Here is a 23779-nt window from a genome sequence, read left to right as displayed (position 1 = left end):
CCATCTTCCTGCGCACCACAAACCTTCACAGCCTCCACCATCTTGGCAGTGGCATCAGCTAGAAACTTGGCTGTGCTCAGCAGCTTGCGCAAGTTCTCCAGGTCCATCTCTCCCTCCGCGTCAGCTTTGATGGCATTGACAAGGTCAGAAGTGGCCTGGGCCAAAACACAAGCCTGACGCACCATTTCTCCTGAGAAAGAAAGGAAGGGTAACCCATCAGCAAGTCCCACGGTCTTCCTGATACCTCCTCACCCATCATGTTCTACCCTGGGTGCCATCAGCCACTCTCACCCGTATCACCCATGGAGCTGAATATGTTCTTGGTGACATTGAGGATGGTGTCAGTGGCCTGGTCATAGTGCCTGATGGGCTGCTCACCCATGGCATGCTGCTTTATATGCTGGAGCAGGTCATTTAGGTCCTGCATGATGGCTGTGGCTGCCACCCCCACCTGATTCAGGAGCCGGTCATTACTAGTTGGCCACCTTGGAGGCCTCCACGCAGCCCTTCACTGACTTGGCCACCAACTTGCCAGCTTCAATCAGCTGCTCCTGGCAGACCAGGTAGCTGATTGTGGGAGCCACTACCTGGAGGGAAGGAGGAAAGGCTGGGCAGCATGTGGCATGCTCCTTGTAGAAATCATGCAGGGACAACTATCCCCAACTTCTGCTCCTCCAAAGAGGATATTCAGCATTTGAGAGTGACAATTGCCTAACATTCCACCTGAGGACATGTGGTCCTGGCACACCTACAACCCCACCAGCTAGAGCTGCCACCACCCAGGTGATGTTTGCAGCCATGCAGAGGCAAACGTTAATGCCACTTACCTTGGTGCAGGCCACCATCTGGGAGGTGGAGAGGGCAAACTGGGTGGCAGCAGTGATCACCTGCATCTGCAGCCCAGAGTCCTCCATTTTCTGAGCCACATTCTTGGCTTTGAGCACTAGCATAGTGGTGGCACTGGCCACCACCTTTGCTAGCTGCATGAGCATGTCCTGAGGAGGGACTGAAAGGATCAGCACAGGAACAGCAGTGGAAGCACCAACAGCAGGAGGGGCTTTCATCCAGCCCAGCACTGAACACCTGGAGAGGCTGGCAACACCTTGAACCCATCCCTACCATCTGTGACAGCCAGCATTGAGGTTGTAACCTGGCTTTGAGCCATGACTTGCACCATGGTATCTCCTTGTGCCAGGATGCTGCCATGACCACCATCCGGAGCAGCTCAGGCAACACTCAGCATCACCCCAACAGCCATGACCTGTTCACTGCCTTCTCCCCAGGCAACAACCCACACCACAGAGACAACCTGCTGTGAGGCATTGCCAGCACTGCCCAGCTTTGCACCCCATGCTGGGCTCTGGCAAAACCACAGACACAAGCTGGCCATAGGCACAGCTGCACTGTGGGCAGCATCCAGTGCCATCCCACGGCACTGCCATCCCATGGGCTCACCCCACCAGCAAAAGGCAAGCAGGAGCTGCTGCCCACACTGGTCACCTATACTGCAGGCATGCCAGCTATTTAGCAACAGGCTACATCTCTGCTGTCATTCCTGGGGCTAAAGGAAGGGTATGACACAGCAACCAGCCTCTCCTCTCCCCCAAGGGCAGCAGGGAAGGCATGGGACCACCCAGCCAGCACGCAATAGGCAGCGACCAGCATGCAGCAAACTGCTTCCCCACTGGGCACCAGACCCAGACCTGCAGTGAGTGGTCCCACACCCTGTGGTAGCTAAGCCTCTGGCCTCCAAACCAAAAATGTCACAGCATTCCATCATCATCCACAAGCTGAGACTACTCCCATGGCAAACCATTACCCTTCCAGACAGGAGGAGAGGCTGGAGAGCACACCCAGCTCCGGAGTCCCCAGACCACAGCATCCAACTGTGGTCTCAAAGGAGCAGCCACACCACCAGAGGAGCCCAGGTAGGGAAGTAGATACACTCCGGTCTGGAAGCTGCAGTGCAGAGCACCCTACACGTGTGCAAAATTATCTTCCAGGTCCTAAATCTGCCTCTTGGGGCTGCCCTATCCTGACACTGCTGTCTGGCTGTGCATGGCCCCCTGCCCTGGCGCTAGCTTTTCCACTCCCCTTGGCTCTCTGTCCAGGCTTTTCCACTCGTGTTGAGGCCGCGTGGCTGCAGTGAATGGAAACTCCTCCTTTCTGGCCTATACTATGGCTGGATCCCCCTCCCCAGCAGTGTGCTACCTTCCTTGTGCTGGAAGCAGCAGTCGTGGGAAAACAGGCCAGCTGGAAGCCAGCTCAGCAAAAACCCCACACACACACCCAATAAAAATAACCAAAAAAACCAAACCAAAAAACATCCCATGAGGCTCCAGTCACCCTGGCTCCTGGATGGGGGCAAGCAGACAGCTCCTGACCACAAGCAGGAGGCAGCAGGCAGGAGCTGAGGCAGCTGCAAGGGAGGGTTCCTGGGGCAGCACTTGCCCAAGCAGTGACCTGAGCGCATGGACTTCTGAGATCTGACTACTAGAAAAGCAGGTTTTTGACAAGAGTCCTTCTCCAAAGAATTCAGAAGATCTTCCCCAGAGGAGCACTCCTCACATCAGAGAGGGCAAGGACCTCCAAGCCATGCCTACAGCCCTCTTTTACCATCTTTGGGTCAGAGGCAGGCAGGATCCAAGCACGCTGGTTTTCTGGGATCTACATGGGAATCCACAAGATAAGAGGCATTATATCACAGCAGCTCTAAGGCCAGAAATGTGCAATGGCCTGTCCCTTCTCTCAGCCAAATCCCTGCCATTCATCAGGCCAAGCTTTGGCCTGGAGCTTTCCTGCCAGTCCCATGCAAAGGCTGATAGGAAGCAGGTGTCCCTGGGTGCCATCAGGTGCACTCATCTGGAACTGAGGGTCAGTGTCATTCTCCCCAATCTGCTGCAGCAGCTCCCTGCTGGCCTGTCCCACAAGGCCAGCAGTCTGCAGGAGATTCTGGCAAGGCTGTGAGGAATGAGGCAAAACCACCAGGCTCATGAGCCAGCCCTAAAAACTCTCCTGATGGTTCCCCTTGGCTTCTACCCATCTCTCAGACCCATGCCCCCTCCTGCCCCTCACCTCAGCACTGGCAAGCTGTGCTGTTTTCAGCAGGTTTGAGACAGCACTCACCAAGTTCTTGGCTGCCTGCAGAAGCTGCCACCCATTCCCTCCCTCATCCTCCATCAGCACGGCCAGCAGCTTCACGCCCTTGGACATCTCCATCAGGTTGGAAGAAATGGTGGTGATGGCACAGCCCATGGCAGTGTAGTCTGTGCTGGATCCCCTGCACAGGGAGGAGACAAGTCAGGATGGGATGTGTTTCAGTGATGCTCCAAGAGCATCCCTGTGCCTGTCACCAATGTGGTCCTCCTTCCCAGGAGCAGGAGACACCCTGGCTCCTAAGCCCAAAAGACAGTTGCATCAGCTGAGTTTGGGCAGTAGACCCTGGGGAAGGAGAGCTGCACCATGCCATGGCTGTACCTAGAGCTATAGCAGGGACTGGACAACACTCCTGGGTTCAGAGGATGGCAGGTCAGCCAAGGACTAGGAGGAAGGACTGGGATGGACACAGAGATGTTGGGGGATGTAAAGGCAGGGCAAGCTGCGGGGGCATGTCAGGCTCTACAAGTACATTAGCAGCAGTCAGGGCTGATTTAGCTCTAGCTAGGGCAGGCTGGCTCCTCCAGTCTCTGATAGAGGAGGGCAGGAGATGCAACCTTCAGCCAGGCAAGAGAGACCAAGGCTTTCCCAGAGACAGGGGCAACCCTCTCCTCCAACCCTCCACATACCTGCAGTGAGGTTGACCACTGAGGCTGTGCCAACAGTGATAGCATCCACTTGGGAGCTGATCTCATGCTTCGACTCATCTTGGTTTTGTGCCAAGTTTTGAATGCCTGAAATTAGGAGAACAAGGTCAGGAGGTAATGGTGGAGGTGTGCAGGACAAGGCCTCAAGGACAAGAGCCCAAGTACTGATAGCCTGATGAATAGAGACTTGTTAGAACTTGTAGGGCACAAGCCCTGGGAACAAAGGAACAAGCTAACTGCAGACCCCTGAGCCGTTACAGTTGAGGAGGCAACCAGACGGACAGAGAAACAAGTAGCCAGATAAGGGAACGGATGGCGCCAATATGTAATCAAGAAAGCCGCGTAGAAAGAAACTCCCTAACCTTGGAATAGAAATCATTGCTATGTCAAGATAAACTAGTAAGTTCCTATTGTTCTAACGGTGTGCCTTAAATATCAACCAATCAGTGTTTTTTACGCTTAAGATTTAACCAATCAGTGTGTAATATGTAGAAGGTAGAAACGTATATAATTGTAAGAAAATCACTAATAAAGGGACATTTGCTTGCATCAAGCTGCGTCCCATCTCTTCATTCGCCGCAAATTGGTGACCCCGACATGATGCGTTTAAGGATCTAACGTGAAGGGCTCTCGAATCGCCTATATGAGCGACACGCAGCGAATCCCACAGAACTTTGAATGATCCGCTGAAAGGAAGCGGGAGCCGGCCGGCCATAAATCCCTCCGGAGTTGAGAGGTGAGCTGTGGGAAATCCGTAATGGGGAATCAGGCTTCGTCCCCAGAAAGAGACGTATATGGACTCATGTGGGGTCTTCTAGTCAGATCAGGGAGTCCGTGCCTCAGTCTCCTCAAATGGTGACCCCTATGGTGGTGTTCCGAAGCCTTGGAAGAATAAGGACGGAAAAAAGACAGCTCGTGGAAGAGGGCTGCGTTCCGGAGGAAACGGCTTGGCTGAACGATCGTCTTGCTGTCTGGACCAGGCGGACAACCTAAACCCCGAGGATAATGCCTGTATGCATCGAGACAGGTGAGCAGCCAAGAAACCTTAGAGATTTTAAATATTTGAAGAAATTTTAAGAAGCTTTAGAAACCTGTACTCATTGAGACAGGCGAGCAGTCAAGAAACTTTAGAGACTTTGAAAGAAATTAAAGTGGTCAGCAGACAATTGTATGATGCTGCCGCAGAGGGGGACTCTGCGTCGGGAATGCATTTAGCACCTTGGTGGCAAATTCTGACTACTCTTTGCCAAGTGTGGACTAATTCTACTAACGGTGCTAAACCAGAGGAAGCTGTAAATTCCACCGACAGCGCGACTCTTCTCAAGACACCGTCAGCGATGGCGATTCCGTCCACACCTCCTCTGCCCCCAAAGCTTCTGTCACTGACTGCAGCGACCCTCACAACACAGGACCAAGCACGGGAACAGGACAACTCGGACAATGATTTTATTGACTCTGATAAACCTTTTGATCCAGGTCCTATAGATCTGGAAAAGGAGCTAGACCTTTCCCCCACCCCCTTGTCTCTCCTGATGCATTGATTGTATTTTGGGGGAGGGTGAAAGGGGTCTGAGGGATTGGTGGCAGGAATGCAAGTGGGAAACACTTAAGTGATGGGTTTTGGGAGTCACTAGGGCATGTTCAGTATTTTGTCAGACAAATCAACCTGCAGAGTGGCAGCCTGTGCAATACGAGGCTGTTAAAGGGTTAAGCAAAGCAGTGCGGGAAGGGAGGATTCATAATACATTTGCTATGTCCCTTCTTGAAGTGATGGCAGAGCCTTATACACTCACACTGCATGATTGGAAATTATTGCTTTGTATGGTACTAACTGATACAGTATATGATGTGGTTATTTGATTTTTGTGAGCTATGTGTAGTGGCCTTGATTGAAAACCTTAATTGGGGAATTGCTGTTAACTATGAGCAGTTGGCTGGAGCAATTAACTGTGCCGATTCTGTGACTCAGGCAAGGTATCCCAGGGACAACTGTTTGCAAATGAATGAGATGGCTATTAAGGCAGTCAGGATGTGGGAGTCTTGCCACAGTCTTGCAGGGTCCTAGAGAGTCACTAACTTTAATACTAGATTGATTGGCTTCAGAATATTTTGCAACAAGTCGAACATCAGGAAGCTCAAGGGTTGCTTTTAAAACAACTAGCTGTGATAATGCCAATGAAAATTGTAAACGGGCAACTTTCACAATCGCAACCCCAACATGTGTCAAATGATTGTAACGCAGAACTCACAGCAGACTGTAATTCTCAGGCTGAGTTCTGGAATGCAGCATAACACATTTTTGCTTCTCTAATCTCTTCTGTAAGAATAGTACACGCTCTTAACTTGCTTAGTAAATTAGGCTGCTAGCTTACTAAACAAAGTAATACTACAAATACTGTTGTTTTTTTTTCTCTGGCTTATTAACAGATGTTGAGTCTGTCCGTCATATGTTGCTACAGAACCGAGTTGCTATTGATTTTTATTATTAGCACAGGGACACAAGTGTGAAGACTTTGATAGGATGTGTTACGTGAATCTGAGTGACCACTGTGAATTAATTTACAAAAGTATACAAAACTCAAAAGCCTTAAAACAAAGATCTGCAACAGAGCCAGGGGCAGGATGCCTTTGGTCTCTTCTCATGGCTGGGAAACTTTGGGCCATGACTCAAAAGTATTACAGGATTTATTATAATTATCTTTAACCACCTTATTGATGTTTGCCTTATGTCTCCCATACCTTTTTTTTCCTGTATTCAGTGTTTAGTTGATTGTAACATAAATCAGGTCATGGTCACCCAGCTACACACAACCTTTGCCTTGTCGCAATTAACAAGCAAAAAAGAGGAGGATAGAGAATGTCTGAAGAGAGATATAGGAGAGGAAGCTGGAGAATATTTGACCTAACAAGAGATGAGAGAACAGCTGGGTATTGTGAAGGAGAATAGGAAAGATAAACATGGTTATTTAGTGTTTAATAGGTGTCTGCATGCTTGTAGTGATATATAGCTATGTAACTACATGAATGGTTTCTGCCCTGAGCCTGGTGGCGCATACAGCTGCGGTTTGTGTCCGGGCTCAGAGATGTAAATAGGGGCTTCTCTGTTATGGTAAAAGTGTTTCTTCAGAGAAGGCATGCTATGTTTCGAAATTTTTGACTGAACCAGTTCTTGTTTGGTGTGCCCTTCCATCTATGTATAATGTTAATCCAAAAGAAGCTGATATTGTTTACACTTTGTCGATAATTGTCTTTCTGTAGATGCTAATGTAGTAGGAGGCTATGATGGGAACGTGTCGCAGCGGTTCTTCTCTTATCCAGAGTAACAGCAGGGAAAGCATTAAAGAGTTAAATCACCTTGTTTGGTAGGCAGTTAGGAATGTGAGTCAAAATTGCCACTGCTTTTTGTTGTTGGTTCAGGGACATGGCTGTGAGGATTTTGATGGTATGTGCTGAATGGATTTTAGGCGCCCCATTGCAGCAACATGTTATCAAAATCTGAGAAAATGTCAGCCTTTTTTGGCATCCATTCACTCAATTGGCAGTATTGTTTGTTTGCTATTGCCTTGGTTGCTGTCATGTTTGCAAGGGCCCTGCAGAACATGGCAAACCTGGTACTAGCTGTTCAAAAACAAAAAGGGGAAATTGTAAAATTGTACGGAACAAAGACAGTTGGTTATTTTTACATTGATAATATGTCTTAGTTGGTTTTTTATTTGTTCTATTACTTGTGCCTTGTTTTTGCTCGATTTCAGGGGTTCTTTTTGTGCAACAGGAAGGGGGAGATGTAGGACAAGGCCTCAAGGACAAGAGTCCAAGTACTGATAGCCTGATGAATAGAGACTTGTTAGAACTTGTAGGGCACAAGCCCTGGGAGCAAAGGAACAAGCTAACTGCAGACCCCTGAGCCGTTACAGTTGAGGAGGCAACCAGACGGACAGAGAAACAAGTAGCCAGATAAGGGAACGGATGGCGCCAATATGTAATTAAGAAAGCCGCGTAGAAAGAAACTCCCTAACCTTGGAATAGAAATCATTGCTATGTCAAGATAAACTAGTAAGTTCCTATTGTTCTAACGGTGTGCCTTAAATATCAACCAATCAGTGTTTTTTACGCTTAAGATTTAACCAATCAGTGTGTAATATGTAGAAGGTAGAAACGTATATAATTGTAAGAAAATCACTAATAAAGGGACATTTGCTTGCATCAAGCTGCGTCCCGTCTCTTCATTCGCCGCAGAGGTGGGGAGCTGCACCCATGCTCACACAGAATGAATGATGCAGGAGAGGAGACAAGAAAGAGGGAAGGAAGAGCTGTCCCCACCCAAAACTCCACAGCCCATCCTGACCAAGCGACTTTACCAAGTGCCCCCCCTCCACTCCTGCCCCCAGAGCTGGATACAACCCCACCTTTTTGCAGGCAGCAGATCTTCCTGGGATCTGCCAACACCCCTCCTAGGAATGTGGCTAGCCTCACCAGCAACCTTCATCAAGGTTCCCTCCAGCACACCTTCCTTCACCTGGCACTCACAGCATCCTGCCCAAGGGGTGGCAAGGTCTCAAAGTCATCCAGCGTGGCCTGGGCTGCATGCACAGCCTGCATGCTGGAGTTGATGTTGCCAACTAGGGCTTGCTAGGCTGAAGTCTGCAACAAAGGGACAGATTGAGGTATGCCAGGGGCTCCATATCCAGGCTCAAATATTCAGCTTACACATCACCCCCTCACAACATGCATAACATGCTGTTGATGACAGCACTCTAGGCAAGCACCACCACAAAAGGGGAATGCATCCAGCAAAAAGGGGGTCTCCCCTCTGCACCTCCCCCTGGGAAATGCCCCAGCCCACTGCAAAGCATCTCCCCAGAGTGGATATGAGTCCTGCAGCTAGGCAGCTCTTTGGGAGCAGATACAGAGGGACCTTTTTGAATGCTTCTCCAGCTGCGGAGAAGGATGCAGGGGAGCAGAACCAACACCAGGCACAAGGCTTTGCTGCAAACCATGGCACTGGTGGGGCTGGCTGGGCACAGGAGCTTGGGGTGGCACAACCTGAAGGAGAGACTGGCTGCCAGCCAGGGGAAAACACCAGGGTGGAGCTCAAGTTTGCAGAAGGACAGCAGCTCAGCCAGGCCAGCAAGCACAGAGCCCCTGCTCTTCATGGCAAGCAAATGCCTGGCCATGGACCCAAATGGATGGGTCTACATGAGCCTGACAGACACCTCTCAGAGTCTGTGCCCCATGGTGGACATGGGGAGAGCTTACCAGGGGAGGCATGTGCCCTCAGTACATCTGGCCACTAGTGATTTGCAGTTGAGCCTGCGGCATCATGCCCACTTGGAAGTTTTCTGACACTCCAGCCCCTGTCCGCATGATGGCTGGCAGGGCAACCAAGCCCAGCTCCACCTTGCCTAAATGGTTAAACTGTTGCTGCAAGACGGTTGACCTGAATCAGGGAGAAATACCAGGTCAAGGGATGCCCACAGCCCTGGTACCAGGCTCTCCAGGAGCGCTGCTGCCAAAGGACTGGCAGCTCTTCCTCCAGACACGTTGTGCTGCAAGCTTGGATGGAACTTGCTCTGTATTCAACTTCTGGTTGGCAGCTAACTTACTCCTAGAGAACTTACTTCTTTGGAGACATGGAGTCTTCCAGCATGGTAGACTCCTCATCCCCCTCCAGTCCAAAGTGGGTTTTGCTCTTTTTCTGTGGAGGGAAAGAGAAAACATGTCAGCCAGCACACACCTCCCAGCCTCCCCCTCCTCCCGCAGCCCAGACACCATACCAGGGACATGAGGTCCCATCCCCCCCCCCCCCAGCAGCACCATGTGCCAATGGCTGTCTGGAGATAGTTGGAAGGAGCACCCTGCACCCCTCTCCAGAGGGGAGATGGTTATTAGCACCTAGCTGCCCTTCCCAGCACATCCTCACCTTTTTTAGGATGATGTTGATGTAGCTGACAATCAACTGGGCAATTGTCATGGTTTAATCCCAGCCAGTAACCAAGCACCACACAGCCACTTGCTCACTCCCTCTTCACCTGGAGGGATGGGGAGGAGAATCAGAAAGGAATGTAAAACTTGAGGGTTGAGATAAGAACAATTTAATAATTTTAACAGAATAAAAAAGGTAAGACCAACAACAAGAACAATAACAACAGTTATAATGAAAAGGTGGGGAAAAGGATAAAATTCAAAGGGAGAAAGAAAAACAAGTGATGCACAGTACAACTGCTCACCACTGGCTGACTGATGCCCAGCCAGTACCTAAGCAACAATCCCTCCACCCCACCCCACCCTCCCCCAAATAACCCTTCAAGTTTATATACCAAGCATGACGTCCCATGGTATGGAATACTCTTTGGCTGGTTCAGGTCAGCTGACCTGACTGTGTCCCTTCCCAGTCTCTTGTGCCCCTCCAGCCCTCTTGCTGGCAAGGCCCAAGGAACCAAAAAATCCTTGACTTAGCATAACCAGCATGTGCAGGCATGTACACTCATCATCTGTGTGCAACTTCTGCTTGAACTTCTCCATCTTCTCATCTCGCAGCAGAGTCTTGTCCTTCTTGAGGGTGCCAGTAATCTCCTCCTTCTTCTCTTCCATAATCTCCTGAACAAGTGAGTACTCATCGTAGTTGATGATGCCTGCAGGAGCACAAAGGACTGAGCTCAACATGACATCACTGCCAAATACAGAGCATAGAGCAACACAGGGGTGCAGAGCGGTGTCCCCTCCCCAGAATCATGCGTCCTTCAGACGTCCCTACTGCCAGGCTATCTGCTGCAGAGCTGCTGCCAGTACCCTGGTACCCCCCCCACCAGACGCTTCCATCTCTCCCCACTTCCCTTTCTTCCCCTTGCTGCTGCTCCCTCCTCTCACCAATCTGGGCACAGATTGTCACGAGCATGTCTATGACTGTTTTGGAGTCATCTACCATTATTGTTTTCACTGTTCCATTCAGCATGTGGATCTTCAGGGGCCACTGCTGCTTCTTGTACTCCATGGTGTCTTGTGAGCACAACAGAGCACAGATCCCAGCAGTGGCACAGGTGCAGGGCACCCGCATCCTGCCACTGTGCTGACAGCTCCCATCTTCCCAGTGCAATTGGGAGGGGGACATTGGGTACATCCAGGCACAATGCAAGGCAGCAGGGCAGGCACCTGCAACACCTCCCCACTGTGTGCATTTCTGACCACAGAGCCAAGGTGGGTACCAGCTGGAAGGATGTGGGAAGGATGCTTACCCCATTGCGAAGCATGTAGTAGTCCAGAGTCCAGAGCTTTCCCAGCCTCCAGCCAGATCGCTTTCTTTGGGTCTTCATCCGAGAGGAACAGCCCAAAATCATTGGCTGAAAAATAGGTAAAGTCTCTGCTAGGGTAATCCTGAGCAGGACAGGGCTACCAAGATGCCAGCCTGTGCCCAGGGATGTGCTGCAGCCTAGCACATGAAGCACAGCAGTACTGTGCATGCTGAAGCCCAGCAGAAAGATGGCAAGCAAGCCTCAAGGTACATGTTTTACCATAGTTATCTACAGAAAAAATCATCTGAAGCATGCCTACACAATGCCAAACTTGGGATTGACCACAACTGAAGGAAGAGCTTGGAGTCGTGGTCGACAGCTCTCTGAAATCTTCAGTGCAACATGTAGCAGTGGCCAAAGCAAGGTAGTAAAACGCTGGGCATCACCAGGAAGGGTGCTGGAAACTGGTGTATAAAACCTAGGCACATCCACACTGAGTACTCTGTGGTGGTATGATCTGCATCTCCCCAGAAGGACATAGCAGAGTGTGAAAAGATACAGAGAGGGGCAACTTAAATGATGGAGCTTTGGTACAAGGGACTAAAGGAGCTGGGACTCCTCAGTTTGGGGAGGAGGCTGAAGGAGGACAGGATCAAAGCTTACATAGTCTCAGAGGTGATGAGAAAGTGTAGAAGTGCTGTTCACCAAATTCTGCTCCCTCAGGGCTGGGGTACCCAGTGAGAGCATTGCTGCTGATGCCCAGGCAGTGGCACCCCAATTTGGACCCATGGGGATGGCTGCGTCTTCTTGCTGCAAGAGGCCAGGCTTTCCCCTGGGAAAGGTCCTTCTCCACCTTTCCAGCAATCCAGTGCCACAGGCTGTCTTGGCTGACTGCTAAATTTATAATGAGTCATCTCATTGGCAGCTCTCTGTGGGAGAGGGACAAATTCCCAAGCACCTCACTCCTGCCTGGCTAACACTGCAGTTAGGATCCTACCTACTAAACAGGGAGCAGAAAAAAATCACTGAGGTTTGCCTTCTTTTTTTTTTTTTTTAATTGGGAAAAAAAAAAAAGCAAGCACTATTTTCAAAGCAAATTCTAAGAGGATAATTCTAAAGCACTGAAAACTGAGCAGCTTGGCCCAGATCCATAGCTTGGGTAGGGAGAGGTGCTTCCTCAGACAGCAAGAGCTGGGCTGGAAACCTACACCGAAGCTCCCCCAGTCCAAAGGTCACAAATAAACCAGGGCAGCTCAAAAAGGGACCCCCGAATGTCACTGAGTAAGAAGAGCTAAGAGACACAAAAGCTGCAAGGAACAGATGGGAAAAGAAAAGCTGTGAGCAACTGAAAAGGAACTTGGGAATAAGCAGTTCCCAGTTCCCTTTAAGGCTTTCCCCTTGCCTTTTTTTTTTTTTTTTTTTTAACATAAGCAGGCTGGCTCACACCCAGGAGCAGGAAAATGCAATGCTTCTTCCAATACCATTAAAGCCCTGCATCCACATAAAAACATCCAGTCCCTCTCTGAAACTGAAAGCTGTGATCTGCCAGACTGTCCCCCACGGGCCAGCTGGGCACCCCATGAGAAGGCATTACCTTTCATCCATGAGGAATTTACAGTTCCCAGATGTCACCATACTCCCCTTTCTCTCCTCTTCCCACAACTCCTGACCTCCTGTTTGCTACCTGCCCAATGCATAGCTCTCCTCAGTGGCAGAGACTCCTCAGTGGCAGAGCCACTTTTGGAGGCGGCAGGGATCCAGGAAAGCCCCCAAGATGATGTCCCGTTTTCAAGCCCCCACACCCCCCCACACCCCCACACCCCGCTGGGGACAGACCACATCCATGTGGGCATGAATTGCATCATGAGCTCATGTGCCATAAGCTTACTTTTGAGCCTTGCAGCAGCAGGGAGATATTAGAGCTGAGAAAGCTTAGCAAGGTAATGGAGCACCAGCACAGAGTCTGACAGAGAGCTGCCAGGGCAGACAGACCTGACCGAGGACTATATATTCCCCAAGAAAGAAAAAATTAACTTAAATGGTTTATTAATGCTTGCTACGACCCTTGTAACTGTTTAAACCCACCTAGTCCTGGCTAGTGGTGATTAATCCAAGTAGGAGAGAGGAACAGAGACAGAAAGGGCAGCAGGCTCAAAGAGCTTGATGAACATTTCATTTCCAAATGTGTTTTCCTGTCTCCCAAGCTCCCAAATTTCTTCTGGGGTGTCAAGGAGGGAGCCCAATGAGCTCAGCCTCTTGCCTCAACCAGACAGGAGGACTTGGACCTTGCTCCCCCCACACCCCCACTGCTCTGTGCTGGCTGGGAAAACCCAGACAGGCATGGGGACAAGAGAGGAAAGGGAAGCCAGTGACATGCCAGGAGCCAAGCCAGAGTGGCCCTGGCACAGAAGTACAGCGGACAGCCCCATCACAGACTTACACTGTCCCATCTGGGCCTCAGGCAGCTGCTCACAGATCATCTGGCAGGCATCATGCACCATGGTAGAGGGCTCAAACTGCATCGTCTTCACCACATTGCTGATGCTGATCTTCAGTGAGAGGGCAACCATGGTGGTGGCTCAGCTTTCCCCACTCCTATGTCACCTGCTGGAGGAGACAGCCAGGTTAGCTCTGACTACTGTCGCTGTATGGTCCCGTCCAATGTGCAGGGTACTTCCTCCAGCAGCACCTCTTCTCCCCAAAAGCTGGGACCTGGCTTCTAGCAGCAAGCAAGGGCTGCACCCTGTACTGGTGAGCCCACAAGGGGGTCCCTGCTTTCCAACTCCATGCTGACCCCGGGGTCTCTGGCCAGCGTTGGGACCCTCGTCTCCCCGTCCCAAGGTCCCAAAGCCTATTTTGCTTGTCTGCAGGAGTGACAACAGCTGGTACTTAGTGGAGATGCTGTCAGCAAGGAGGAAGCGAGTGTGCAGGAACACAGGAAAGTGAGATGGAAGGGGTTATAATTAAACCTGCCGTGACAAAGAAGCCACAAGAGGAAAACCAAGCTTTGACCTGGAGCTCGTAGGGCCCTGCCCTGGCTATCAGGGCTCCCCATGTCACCAGCAGACAGTGCTGAGCTGGAAGCCTGAGCACAAAGGGACCTGAAGGGATGGAAAAGCCTGGAATCACTCAGAGAAGATAAGGGCACCAGGCACTGAACCCACCCATTAAAAATAATTACCTGGGGAAAGCACCACTCATGCTGAGTACCCACATTGGTGCTTGAAGACTGGGGTCTACGGCAGCAGCTGTGGCACAAACCCAGGGCAGGGGAGCCCATGTGCAGGAGGGCAAGTGACCCAGCTGCTGCAGCTCATGCTGCAAGGGCACATGAGAGCTGCACCATGCCATCTGAAATGGGGCCCAATCTGGGCCCAGCTTGAAGGATCAGCTTCAAGCTTGAAAGATTGCATAAATCAGCTTCAGAGCAAGCACCCCTCAACAGGGCTCCGAAACACCAGGTTTAATAACATCTAATTAGAATAATGATATTCTTACAGCAAAGCAAAATCAGAAAGAAATAAAAAAAGGAGGTTGTAAATAAGCCCACACACTTGCCTGCTGTGGCTTGTAGGGTGAGCCCTTTCCTTTGGGTTTATGCACCATGCAGAAGCTTTCAGTGCTTTCCCAGGTTGCTACATGCCTTGGGGTCCCTGTACCAGGTCCTTCTCCGTGCCCTTCTTAGCATCCCCAGTCCCCAGCCGGCCCCAACCTGACACTCTCCAGTAGTTACACCCCTTTTCCTCTCCCTGAGAGCCTGCTCATGGGGAAGGAATCCCCTGCTCTGTTTTGACCCAGGCTGCCTTTTCCTTAAACCCCAGCTGGTAGGAAGACACAAGAGCACTGGCAGGATGCACCATATCTGCTTGTCCTCTTAGACTGATTTTCTCCTACCAGGCCTCCTATTATGGCTGTCAGGGAAAGGTTGCTGACCACATGCATCCTCAGCCTGGCCCAGGAAGGTTCTTGGGCAAGGGTTGCTAGCAGCCTCCCTCACCTGCCTTGCACCACAGCAGCAGATAGCAAGCCTGTGCATCGCTGCCTGGTGCTGCCAGCTTCAGTCCCCCATGGAAGGGGGCACACTGGTGCGGGCTGTTTCCAACTGTGGACCCAAGCAGGCTAGGGGCTGGACCTGTCATGGATAAAAAGTTCCTGCATCCAATTTTGGGCAGGAGTAAGTCAGAGCAAGGAGAGACGGAGGGCAGGGGTCCTGCTCCTGCAGAGCCACAAAGCTGGGTGGGAGGCAGGGACAGAGGAGCTTACCACCTCTGCCAGCACATGGAGCCACTCCAGCTCCACATTCCTAAGCTGTTCAGAAATGTTTCTGTGGAGGCCCATGGCCCCCACTGACTCTGCTGATGAGGAATTAAATGCATTTTGGGTCTGGAGCAAGGGAGTCTGCTGGCAGCGGGAGGCAACAGAGGCACCTATGTGTGCCATTGCTGTCCACCCAAAAACACCAGCAAAGCTGCAGAACTGAAGGGATGAGGAACACCCTGCCATAGAAAGGGCTTTTTGAATATTTCTTACACAGGGCAGGCTGCTGTGGTCACCAGGCCAGTACTCTTCTCTAGATCTAAAAATATCCTCGAGTTGAGCATAAAGCTGCTCTCTGTCCCTCTGCAGGAAAAGGAGAACATGCCACCACCAGGACAAGGCCAGAGACCATGAAGGAAGAGGAGGGGAGGATGCCATATGGCAGAGAGGAACCGAGAGGAGCCAGGCCATGCCAGTGTCACTCCTGCCCTGGTCATTTCTGCAGCCTCCTCTTGTCCTCCCAGAGCCACCCAAAATCAGGTGCTGTACCAGAGGCACCCCTTTGCATGCCCTTCACAAGGGCCACTGCGCTTTCCAAGACCTCGCAGGAGGATGACTGCTCAAGCCTTCCTACTCCTGAACTCTTACAAATACGACAGAGCTTAGAGGGGAAGATGCTTACAACATCAAGCAAGTCCTTGGAGGAAAGGGAGATAGATGGTTCATTTTAATTCTCATATTCTACGGAAATAGTTCAGGCTCTGGCAGTTGAACTTTGCTGATAGCATCTAAAGCAGAAACACTCTCTGCTGCGTAAGAAGTACACCTCCTTAAACCCTGGAGAGATTTGTCAGCAAATGTGGCAATTAATCACATGGGGTTTGAAAATCTGCCCACACACTTCCTCCTGTGAGGGCACCGATGAAGGGCTCGGCCCCTGCAGACCTCTCCCCTCCAGGTACCAGATGAGGAAAGAAAAGCTGGACTAGATGTAAGGGACAGGACAACATGGGAACCTGGTGCTGCAAACCAGAAAAATAAAGGAAAAGGACAGCAAAATTCAAGCTGTCTCTCTGAAAAGAAAAAAATAAACCAACCAACCAAGTCTCGATGAACACACACCAAATTTCTGCGCTAGCTTGCCTCCAGAGCAAGCAAACCTGTCTGCAATCGGTTGTTGGTATGCAAAGACAGATAAGGCACTGGAGCAGCAAGCCAGCCAGCTGGCAGCCAAATTAAGGCACTTCTGCATTTTATGGCAAGCTGCGTGCAACCCTCTGAGCCATGAGCATGCTCCTGAGATGATCTCAAAATGGGGGCAGAAGAGTTCTTGGTGGGGTACATCCCCCTTGGGAGCTGTCCCAGCTGCCTCCATTTCACCCTGCACTAGGCAAGCAAAACCATCACAGTGGTGGAGGTCTCCTGGATTGGGGCTCTGCTTAAAGGCAGGGCCAGTACAAGTAGGGTCAGCTGCAGAGAGCCAGCACCACACCAGCCCAAAGAACCACTGAGTGTGAGTTTTCTATCACATGATGTAACTGCTATATTTGTATTGGCTGAGTTTAGCACTGCGAGAACAGACACATATATTTTTTATCTTAAAAAAGAACAAAAAAACCAACCAAAAAACACCAACCAAAATTTAATAGCATCAAAGCAGCCTGCCAGCACAATCACAGCAAGTTTCCAGAACAAGCCACAAATCTTCAAACACAACAACTTCTCAAGTTTTTAACGTGCCCTTTCTAAGGGAGACTCTGCATTAGGTTTGGGTTTGTTGGTTGGTCGAGGGGTTTTTTTACAGCAATGCCAAATCTAATTTTGGAAAGGTCCCACTCTGGACCACCCCTGGGCTGGGGGTGAAGCAGTGCTGGAAGCTGGCTGCAGGAAGCATTATCAGCTGAAAACTGCCCCACTGCCAGGGCTTTTTGCAGGCATGGGGCTGCCTGCCCAGCCAGCACGGTTGTCAGCATAGCCAGGCAGGTCCCAGGCCACTGCAACTCCTGCCAGCAGCAGCTCTGCCTGCACACCAGAATTTGCACAACAGCAGAAGGAAATGGGTCAAAAATTAACCCAGCAAAAAGCTGGACCCAGCTCTGGACAGGTCCTCCATTATGTGACCAGCATATACAGGCACAGCAGGCACTGGGGGCATGGGTGGCTCAGCCTCATGCTGATGGGAAGGCTGAGTCAACAGCCCTGGCCAGTGACAATGCTGCACACTGCTGAGCCAATTCAGCCCGCTTTCTCTTTCCCAGCTGTGTGGCCACATTAGACTCTGAGATGGTTTCTTCCAGCTGGGGCCAGGCTTGCCCCTGGGGAACATAAGTGGCTGATGAGCCCAGCCCCACAGCACCTCTGCAACCACCCAGCTATTACCCACAGCTAGGGCAGGAGCATCCTCTTGCCCCTGCAGGGAAGGCAGCCCTGCTCGGCATGGGAAACAGGCAGGGGACTGGCAGTGGAATCACAGCTGCAGGCAGCCCACAATCTCACCAGCACTGGGGTGAAGCAGCTCTGGCCATTAACTGCTTCATTTCCCACACATCCCTAGGCCTGTCCACTCCTGATGGGCATATCCTGCCCTCCAAAGGGAGGGGACACAAACAGCAGCACCTCTGGGCTGCCCACCACAAAGGCAGGCACAGGGACGAGCAAGGGCAGGAGGATGGCATGCTCAGCTAGTGAAAAGGAGGGCGTCCCACAGGTCCCTGTTCCCCAGACCTCCTGCTCCCCTTCCCCAAATCTGCCAGGATGTACAACTTCAGGATGCACCAAGCTCCTGCTGCTGCCAGTCAGCAAGCAAGCTGCACACTCGGCTGATGTCGTGGTTTAACCCCAGCTGGCAACCAAGTACCACACAGCCGCTTTCTCACTTCCCCTCACCCAGAGGGATGGGGAGGAGAATCAGAAAGGAATGTAAAACTCAAGGGTTCAGATAAGAACAATTTAATAGGTAAAGCAAAAGCCATGCACACAAGCAAAGCAAAGCAAGGAATTAATTCACCACTTCCCATGGGCAGGCAGGTGCTCAGCCATCCCCAGGAAAGCAGGGCTCCATCACATGTAACGGTTACTCAGGAAGACAAAACGCCATAATGCCAGATGTCCCCCCCTTCCTCCTTCTTCCCCCAGTTTATATACTCAGCATGACGTCATATGGTATGGAATACCTCTTTGTCTAGTTCAAGTCTTCTGTCCTAGCTATATCTCCTCCCAATTTCCTGTGCCCCTCCAGCCCTCTGGCTGACAAGGCCCAAGAAACTGAAAAGTCCTTGATTCAGTATAAACATCACACAGCAACAACTAAAACCATCAGTGTCCTATCAACATTGTTCTCACACCATATCCAAAACACAGCACTGCACCAGCTACTAGGAAGAAAATTAACTCTATCCCAGCTGAAACCAGCTCACTGCACACCATCATGTATGCTGCACAGTAGGAGCCACTCATTTAGGACATGGGGGGTTTCACTCCATGGCCTGCAGGGGAGGGGGGAGTTTAGACCCTCTACTGGGCAACCTGTGAGCTCCAGCAAAGCTAAAGATCCCAAAAAATATATCCCTTACCCTTCTCAGCAGAAAGGCACAGGGATAGTGGAGAAGGGAGTAAACAATTATTGCTACCAAACATGGGTCTAACAGCCAGCAATAAGCCATGGCAGAAGCATGTAGACATCCTGCCAGCAGATTCAAAGAGCTGGAGAGCTTGCAGGAATGCAGGCAGGAGCCATCATAGAACAAGGCTGGGCAGGGAAGAGGCAGAGGATGTGACAGGGTTTCCCTTGCCTGGTTAGCTGCTCCAGCCAGGGTATGGTGGGGACCCATTGGGGGTCAGTCGTGCTCCACAGCACCCACCCCAACCCCATCCTGGAGGGGCTGCAATCAGCCTTCTGTGCCAGGATGATCATCAGGAGCTGCTAGGGTTACCTCCCCTAGCTGTGTCACAGCTGTAGGGAGCATGTCCTCCAGCATCCCCAACCAAAAATACACTATAGGTCAGAGACACCTTTCCCATTTCCTTCCCCCCATGTACAGGCAGGGCAGGCAGTAGGAAAGCTTCACTGCTGTAACCGACCAGTGCCAAAACTCACCCCCCTGGTTTGAAGGCCCGTGGCCACACCCAGGCCTCTCCCACTCAGTCCCGGGGGACCCCCGAGGCAGGGATGCCAACCAGGGAGGGCCTGGTGAGCACTGACTTCAGGCTGAGGCCTGTAGCAGCTATTTTGGGGCAGGACAAGGACAGAGACAGGATTAATGGAGCCAAGGCCGAGCCAAAGGCTAGGCCCAGCCCAGCCGTGCCTGCACACACCACCCCGGGGTCACCAGCACCAGCTGGTGCCGGTGCCCTGCAGGAGGGTGCTACCAGCCCCAGGGGCATTAGGGCACGCCCCAAAACCAGGCTAAAGCGTGAGCATCCCCTTAGAAGCCCCTGGGATGACCGCAGCCTCTCCTTCCTGGGGAGGCGCCTCAATAGGAGCGGGAAGGGCTCGACCCCGGTAACCGAGACGCTGCTCCTCCCTGTAAGCGAGGGGATCCCCCTAGGACATCCGCTTCCAGCAGCCCCCGGGAGACGGGATGCTGCTAGTTACCGGAACCCTATGCCGCCCTCTGCCACCTACCTGTGGGTAAGCAAGAACAGCGCAGAGGCCCCACCAATGCTGTGCGGAGTGAGACAACCCCACCCACTTCCCGCTCCACCGCCCTCCTGCTGCATATGGGTCGAGATACCGCGCGCCGCCAGGCGGCACGGTTCAGCACGGCACCCCGGGGCTGTGCTCTGTCTGGTCCCCCCTGCATCTCAGGCCCACGCCCAGGGCTGCACGCTGACTGGCGCGCGAGCGGCACGGCCCTGCGCCTGCACCCTGGGTCGTGCTCTGCCCACTGCTCGCACCCCCGAGCCCCTACCCAGCATAGCCTAGACCACTAAAGAACCAGCATCCAGGTACACCCGGACATGTTCCCCTAAGCACACGGCCGCCGTGCGCTCCCACTGCCCACGCGCCGTGTCAGCCCTGGGACACTGCTGGGAGGCGGGTGACGTCACTGGTGGCGCGTTGGAAGCGGTGCGGCCGGGTGGTGCCGCGCTGAGGTGAGGGATGGGACCACTACCCTCCTCTCACCCCGCCCAGGCTGGGGGTCCCTATGGGGCATTGGGTGCGGGGGCTAGCTGCTGGTGGGAGAGCTCGCAGCTGTGGTGTGGCCTGCCGCGTGACGGCCTTCCGGTGGGGTGCCAGGAGCCTGGTCCCTCCGCCTGCATGGGGCTGCACTGTCAGGCCACGGGTTGTGCTGCCCGGCAGACTGCTGGCTGCAGGCTGTTAGCTATGCCCCAGGCAGCAGCATGCCGCGTTTGCCTGTGGTGATATGAAGAAATTGTACGGAATAGGGACAATACATCAAGTGTAATTATATATTTACCCAAAGAATGTAGGTATAGTAATTAGATCACGTAACCATATAGTTTGAAGAAAATAACTAATGGAAGAAGTCTGTCTTTCTTTCCTCTAACAAGGGGCCTATTTATAAAGGATAAGAAACATTCCAATGTTATCCAGAGGGAGCGACTATAAGGAACAAGAATGAGAAACAGATGGTCGACAAGGATATATAAGTTAGCTCAGACTGATAAGAACACTGCAAACTTGCAAGACCATCACATTCCAGACAAAGGGTGAGAAGTACACCATGACGAAGACATATGGCCTTCCTCCCAAAGACCACTGCCCGCATCCCGAAGAGCCCTGCCCACAAATCTTGGAAGAATTTGCGCAAGAACACAGGACTGATAAGCTAATTAGCATACGAAGCGAGAGTAGATGGGTTTAGGTAATGAGTATGTATATATGTTAATTGAATATTCATTGTTTTATTGTATAAATATGAGATAGTTCGTCACTTCAGGCATGCACGCCTGTGGTGGAGCGATCCCCCATGCATCTGCACGCAATAAACATACCTACTTTATAACTTTCAAGTTACAGAGTTTAATTCTGTACATCAGTGGGCCAGCCCCACAGCTGGGGTTGAGAGGTTTTTTGGCTTCCTTTGGATGGGTGTCCAGGTGGGGGGGAGCGGTTCCTGCCTTGCACACTCCTGTGACTTTTCCTTCTACTTCACATGCTGTTGTCTCCTCTTGTTCTCTTCCTCTCCTTGCTGCCTGCCCAGTGCATGCTTCCTAGATAGAAATTCCTCGCGTCTGTGGAAACAATGGGCCCCTGCTTTGCCTGGACTCTGCCCACCTCCCTTTCCTCTCACTGCTCTGCTTCCTGCTAGCTAGACTGCTCTCCATGCCATCTGGCAGGGCAGCCCCACACACCAGCTTCCTACTCCCAGGCAGCTGGCACAGCAGTCTAGTGGCTGGAGTCCGCCATCTGCCCTGGTGGTTGTTTTTTGTTTGTTTGTTTTGGGTTTGGTTTTTTTTTGTGGGCTGTGACACCTTTCAGCTAGATCTGAAATCTTAATGGTGCTAAAGGAGAGGCTGTCCTAGCTGGCAGCATGCCAGGGGTGTGGCACCTTCGGGCTTCAGTGGAATGGCAGGATCTTGCCTACCCTCAGTGGCAAAAAATCTGGAGCCCTTCCACATTCCCTTTCCTTCCTGCAGCTTTTTAATTCCTGGTGGAGCCTGGCTCCTGTGGATGGGTCCCAGTAGTCTGGTGGGGCCACTGGTGCTGCTAACAACCTTGTTGGGACAGTACTCATGGCCTAGTTGTTGCTGCAGGGCCCTGGCAACTGTTGCCATTACATGGGGAGATGTGGCAATTGAGGCACAGACTTTGCAAGGATGAAGAAAAGACCTTTATTGTTAGTTAGTTACAGCTTTTGTAAGTTTATACTCTGTACATGTGCTGCTAAAAGGTTTATTATTGGTCAAACTCTACTGTCCATGCACCCAGCTGCTGTTCACTATAGGCTACTCTCTGCTGTTCACGCTGTTTCCTTATCGAGGTTAGATCACATTCCTCTTTTGTCTCTGTTTCATCCAAGTTTCTATTCATACTCCCTCAAAGTTATTTACTTCTTTGCTGCAGGATCACAGCTGCACATTATCAATGTCAAACCCACTGTCTCCGTCCTCTATAATTCCCCATTTTTGTTTTTCAAAAGCTTGCTTTAACATGTTATGGACTTTTCATTCCTTTTTTTTTTTATCACTTAATTACCAATTTTAGCTTTATTTTATGTGTACATTTGTACATTTCAATCAGGTTCACAAAATGTAAAACTTGTTATCAGCGCATTTCATACAGAGGTCAACACATAGCTTTATGATTATTTGTAAGAACATGCAATAAGCTATGGAAATTTTATGAAAATATTTTAACAGAAACGTTTAATCAAATAAATGAGCATGAGAAACTGTGTTTGACTTGTAAATTCTGTATATAAGCTGCTATGAAATATTTCCTATCCCAAAAGGAAAAGATAAAACCTACTTAAAAGCTCTTGATATCTTAGAATTTGACAAGTGTTCCACTGTGCCTCCATTCTGAAGCATGGAAGTGGAAATTGTGCAGAACAAAGTTTTACTTGAAATAATTGTTCAACTGTTATTGCTGCTTTTCAAAGAACCTGAAAGCACACAATGAAAACTTAGAACTAAACAAACAGCTGAACGGACACATTTAGATCATTACTGGAATTAAATGAAGAAGTTAACTACATGTGGATAACTGGCTAGCTGAAAAAGGTCACATAGACATAGTCCAGCTGGCTGGACAAAAATGTACATCGCTCTCAGCTTATCTGAAGTAAAGCAAAAATACACTGTCCTTGGCTGTTTTTGTTACACAATAACAAGAAGATTGCAGTTGGTAAAGAATGTTGCAGGAGGGAACAGATAACTACAGAAGAGAAACTAGGGGTGGGCTTGGTATTTAGGCAACTAACCAATAATGAGCTTAACTTTTGTAATATGTATGAGCTAATTATAACAAGGCATAAAAGATGACTGTAAGACACAATAAACGAAGTCTGCTGATCACTCATATTGAGTGACTGTGTCTTCCCTCCGTCGCGACAACTACAAAAGTTTCTCAAAATGTTCTGGTTGCTTTGTGGGATTTGTTGTTGTTGTTGTTGTTATATACATAGAGAACTATACACAAACAGGGAAATTAAAAAATTGCTTAAAAAAAGGAAAGACAATAGTATACAGTATTTACAGCTTAAATGTCACCTTTTTTTTAAATTGCAGATAAACTGTTACATGACCATGCAGTACATCCACAACTCTGAATGAATACCTTTTTTTGCAGTGTAATATAGTCTTGTACGAACCATAAATAAACTATATGTTAAATTACTCTTCTCCATCACTGTTGTCACTATCTTTGAGCTTTGTAACAATGCCTAGGTCACGATCCTTTGGCTTAGGCAACTTCATCAGGTGAAAATACAAATATTTATTTCTAATACAAAGTTGCAGAATGCATTCTATCCACAAGACACTTTATGGAGAGATATTATGTTGCATTGTGTATGATCTATT

At 50.4% G+C, this 23779-nt stretch overlaps 1 pseudogene; it reads right to left on the bottom strand.

The window, feature by feature from the left end:
• Positions 1–20025, bottom strand: part of LOC129783076 (talin-1-like) — a 32651-nt pseudogene extending 12626 nt beyond the window's left edge.
• Between the last annotated feature and the right edge of the window lie 3754 nt (positions 20026–23779).

This window comes from Falco peregrinus, chromosome W, assembly GCF_023634155.1.
Source record: "Falco peregrinus isolate bFalPer1 chromosome W, bFalPer1.pri, whole genome shotgun sequence".
In the NCBI taxonomy this organism is placed as follows: Eukaryota; Metazoa; Chordata; class Aves; order Falconiformes; family Falconidae; genus Falco; species Falco peregrinus.
Note: the sequence above shows the minus strand (reverse complement) of the source record. Positions and strands in the feature narration are given on the sequence as shown.